This window comes from Triticum dicoccoides, chromosome 4A (assembly GCF_002162155.2).
Source record: "Triticum dicoccoides isolate Atlit2015 ecotype Zavitan chromosome 4A, WEW_v2.0, whole genome shotgun sequence".
Lineage (NCBI taxonomy): Eukaryota > Viridiplantae > Streptophyta > Magnoliopsida > Poales > Poaceae > Triticum > Triticum dicoccoides.
In genome coordinates, this window is record NC_041386.1 from 740462205 (window position 1) to 740467623 (window position 5419).

General features: G+C 42.7%; 1 pseudogene; it reads left to right on the forward strand.

Moving 5' to 3' along the window:
- The first annotated feature begins 523 nt into the window (after positions 1-523).
- On the forward strand, positions 524-5419 carry LOC119288310 (annotated as a pseudogene).

A 5419-nucleotide genomic window follows, 5' to 3' on the forward strand; every position in this document is an offset into this window, starting at 1 on the left:
TAGGCTGTGCAAAATCCCTTTCTTTTTTTAATATGTAAAATTTGAAGTAAATCATGTAACCTATTTACAATTATATATTTTTCATGATTTCCCTGCAGGTTGAGAATCAATGGGGTCTTATTTTTTTCTTGGTCATAGCATTCTGATCTGCGAGACCAGGGATGGTGATGGAGAGAGATTTTTTTTGGGGGGCTAACATCATTCCATGAGGATAGAACGGGGAAGAATGGGGTTCTAACTCGTGATGCTTCAGGAGTTACAAATTGGCCTTTTGTATTTGCCCACACAATGGTGTTGTATTTGCAGAGTAGTCCTCTACCCTACGGATCTGATTGCATGGAGTTATCTGTCCGCTGCTAAAGCTTTTGGTACAGAACAGCCCGTCATGTGATATGCATCTAGCCTACTTTATGTACTTTAATCATCGATCAGTGAACTATGTCCGCATTGGTTAGTGGTTAGTTTATTAGCAAGTCCAGCTCAGCTACACTAGATCAGATCTGCTATTGCCTACTATCTTCCTCTCCTGCAACCTTGCCTCATCGCTGTACCGGCTCCTACGACAGTTCTCACTATCTGTGTAAGCTCACCACTATTCTTGCATCTTTTCCTCCACAAGTTTCGCTGTAGGGTCCTGTTTATTATCTTCGTTCTTGCAACCGGCTAATTTATCTAGTGATTTCCCACTTCAACAGGTGTCCATCCATTGCTATATTCACTGGTTGATTCTACCCCCGATCCAGAAGTGCTTTCATTGCTGGTCTATCATCTATTCAGGTCATTGCTCATTCTCAGAACAGTATGCACAGTCTTTACTATTGTCTACAAATCTGCAACTAGGTTTCTTTTTTCTTATCACCATTCTAGTTTACTAATTTATCTCGTGATTTGCTACTCCAACAGGTTTTTCATCCATCACTGTCCAAAAACAATTCCAGTGCCATCTTCAATTTATTCAGACCGTTCCAACCCAAAAAAACAAACCCTGCAACCCAATGGAAGTGGCGTTAGCTAGCGCTGCCTTAAGTGTTAGCTTAAAATTGGCTGCATCACCGGCCTTGAAGAACCTCCTTACTAATGCTTCAACATATCTTGGAGTGGACATGGCGCATGAGCTCCATGAACTGGAGACCATAATCTTGCCGCAGTTCGAGCTGTTGATTGAAGCAGCAGACAAGGGAAATCACAGGCCCAAGTTGGACAAGTGGCTTCAGGAACTCAAAGAAGCATTCTATCTGGCCGAGGACTTGCTTGACGGGCATGAGTACACCCTCCTTAAGCGCCAAGCAAAGGGGAAAGATTCCTTGTCGGACAATGCCTCCTCCATCAAAAGCACTTTTATGAAGCCTCTGCGTGCTGCATCAAGCATGCTGTCCATTCTGAGCTCTGAGAACAGAAAGCTAATTCAACAGCTGAATGAACTGAAGGCTACCCTGGCGAAAGCCAAGGACTTCTGTGAACTGCTCTGCTTACCATCTGGTTATAATGCAGAGGCCCCCATCATATCATCAGTTGTTGTTCCGGAGACCACATCACTGCCGCCTCTGAAAGTGATTGGTCGTGACAAGGACCGGGATCGTATAATAGATCAACTTATCAGGACAACTGCTATTACCAAGTCTAGTACAGCTATGTACTCGGGTTTGGCCATTGTTGGAGCTGGAGGCATGGGAAAATCCACCTTGGCACAACATGTTTACAATGACAAGAGGGTAAAAGAATATTTTGATGTGAGAATGTGGGTAAGCATCTCACGCAAACTTGATGTCCGCCGTCATACACGGGAGATCATCGAGTCTGCCTCCCAGGGGGAATGTCCACGCATTGATAACCTTGATACTCTGCAGCGCAAGTTGAGGGACATACTGCAAGAATCAGGGAAATTCCTGCTTGTGTTGGATGATGTTTGGTTTGAACCTGCCAGTGGGAGGGAATGGGACCAACTGTTAGCTCCTCTAGTTTCCCAACAGATGGGAAGCAAAGTTTTGGTGACTTCTCGGCGGGATACATTTCCAGCTGCTCTTTGCTGTGAAGAAGTGTGTCCTTTGGAAAACATGGAAGATGCTCAGTTCTTGGCACTCTTCAAACACCATGCATTCTGTGGAACAGAAATTGGAAATTCGCTGCTGTGTGAAAAGTTGGAAGATTTTGCAGAGAAGATTGCTAAAAGGCTTGGACAATCTCCTTTAGCGGCAAAAGTTGTGGGTTCCCAGTTGAAAGGAAAAACAGATGTCACTGCATGGAAGGATGCTCTAACTATAAAGATTGACAAACTAAGTGAGCCCATGAGTGCTCTTTTGTGGAGTTATGAGAAGTTAGATCCATGTCTGCAGAGGTGCTTCCTATACTGCAGCTTGTTTCCAAAAGGCCACAAGTATGGCGTTGAGGAGTTGGTTTACCTTTGGATGGCAGAAGGCCTTGTTGATTCATGCAACAAAAACAAGAGAGTGGAAGATAATGGGATGGATTGCTTCCATGAGATGATCTCCGCTTCATTCTTTCAACCTGTTTACGAGGAAGACACTTTCTATGTTATGCATGATCTCCTTCATGATCTTGCGGAATCACTCTCCAAAGGGAACTACTTCAGATTGGAAGATGATAAGGTGATAGAAATACCATCAACTGTTCGATACCTATCTGTTCGTGTTGATAGTATGAAGCAACACAAGCTAAGTATCTGCAAGCTACACCATATCCGCACTATTATTTGCATAGACCCCCTAATGGATGATGTAAGTGACATTTTTAATGAGATACTACAGAATTTGAAGAAGTTGCGTGTACTACGTTTGTCATCTTACAGCAGCAGTAAGTTGCCAGAATCTGTTGGTGAGTTGAAGCACCTTCGGTATTTGAACATCATCAGAACACTGATTTCTGATTTGCCAAGATCACTGTGTACTCTTTACCACTTGCAGTTACTTCTGTTAAATGACAAAGTTGAGAGTTTCCCTGAGAAGCTCTGCAATTTAAGGAAGTTGCGGCATCTTGAACGGCATGTTGATGGAATAGACACGTCATACAAAGAAACACTGCCTCAAATTCCTTACATTGGTAAGCTGACTTTGCTTCAAGAATTGCAGGAATTTTCTGTGCAAAAGAAAAAGGGATATGAGTTGCAGCAGCTGAGGGACATGAACGAGATTCGTGGAAGTTTAAGTGTCACAAATCTTGAGAATGTCACTGGGAAGGATCAAGCCTTAGAATCGAAGCTGTGTCAGAAAAGTCATCTTCGCAGCTTGCAACTTGTTTGGAGTTGCAAGAATAACACGAATGCAGAGGATAGTTTACATTTGGAAATTCTAGAAGGCCTGATGCCACCGCCTCAACTTATGGGCCTTACAATTCACGGTTACAAATCTTCAAAATATCCAAGCTGGTTTCTTGATGGTTCTTATTTTGAGAATTTGGAATCTTTGAGCTTTGTTGATTGCAGCGCGTTGCAAAGCCTACCTTCCAATACTGTGGTTTTCCGGAATTGCTCTTCATTAGGCATCATCAATATGCTAAACCTGAATACATTACCTTGTCTTCCACTAGGCCTTAAAGTATTAAGTATATCCAATTGCCCACTGCTTATATTTATTTCGAACAATGAGCCAGAACATCAAGAGCAGAGAGAGAATATCTCAAGGACAGACCACTTGGCATCACAGCTTGGTTTAATCTGGGAGGTGGATTCAGGATCAGATATTAGGAGAATACTCTCATCGGAACATTCATTTCTGAAGCAGCTGATGATATTGATGCATGCTGATATATCACATGTTCAAAACCTTGAAAGTGCTCTAGAAAGAGAGAAAGATGAAGTATTTGTAAAAGGGGATATCATCAAGGCATGGATATGCTGTCACGAGCAGAGGATCAGGCTCATGTATGGAAGGAGCATTGGGCTGCCACTGGTTCCACCATCAGGACTTTGTGAACTCTCTCTCTCTCTCTTCATGTTGTATTTCAGATGGAGCTTTAGCAGTTTGCCTTGATGTCCTGTCTTCACTGAAAAGATTGTTCTTAGATGACATTATGACTTTAACTGCCCTTCCTTCAGAAGAGGTCCTCCAACATTTGACAAAACTTGACTTCTTGTTCATCACAAGTTGCTGGTGTCTCAAGTCATTAGGGGGTTTACGTGCTGCCACCTCTCTTTCAGAAGTTAGACTGAGTTCCTGCCCTTCTTTAGAGTTGGAACGTGGAGCAGAATGTTTGCCATTATCCATTGAGAAGATCTGTATATTTAATTGTGTGCTTGGATCTGAATTCCTCTGCACCGAGTGGCCAAAGATGAACGATATTCTTATAAGTGAGTGCAGAAGCACCGCATGTTTGTCTGTTGGTAGTCTCACCTCTGTTGAATCACTCTCACTGTATCACTTGCCAGATTTATGTATGCTCGAAGGATTGTCTTCCCTGCAACTTCACCATGCACATTTGATTGATGTTCCAAACCTCAACGCCGAGTGTATCTCCCAGTTTCAAGTCCAGCACTCACTCTATGTTAGCAGCCCTGCAATACTCAACAACATGCTCTCGGCAGAAGGTATTACAGTTCCAACATTTCTCTCTCTTGAAGAATGCAAGGAACCATTTGTTTCATTTGAAGAATCCGCAAATTTCACATCTGTCAAGGCCCTGAGATTCTGTGATTGTCAAATGACTTCCCTGCCAACAAATATGAAGTGTTTCTCCAATCTGAAGAGTCTCGACATCTATGACTGCCCCAACGTATCATCTTTACCAGAACTGCCATCCTCCCTTCAGCACATATGTGTTTGGGGTTGTTCTGAGCTGTTGAAGGAGAGCTACCGAGCACCTGATGGAGAAAGTTGGCCAAAGATCGTGCATATCCGCTGGAAGGAATTTAGAGTATGATCTAGATTCCCAGCTACAAATAAACAGAAAGGTAAATTAGCTCCCATTGGCCATCTTTGCTTTGTCAGAGATATAGTCTTTCGTAATATATATGCACTTCATTAAGAAAAAAATAATCTTTGAAATATTCAATTTATTACAAACTTTCCTTAATAGCAGGCCCTCCAGCAACCTGTTACGAGGTGGAGTGCTTCAGGCTGGCTCATCCTACAGCCCAAACTGTCTTCTGCTTCACAGGACGTTGTTGATCCCCTGCTTTGCTGATTGCTTCACGTATTGCCCGCCCTCTGGTGCACTGTCACTGATGATGGTTTTTGTAATCGTGTTGTTGGTTATCTTCTTCTTCATGCTATTATTATCCATTGAATGAACATTACCCGGAACGTAGTCTAATTTGCATGTTATTCCATCACTTAGTGTTGTCCTGTTTTGCTACCCTCTCCCGAAATCTGCCGCACTTTTGATTTGTATACGGACTGTAATCTTTATCTCTTGTGTGCTCTTACTTACCATGTGACTAGAGGTCTCTTTTGTCATTCAATCTTGT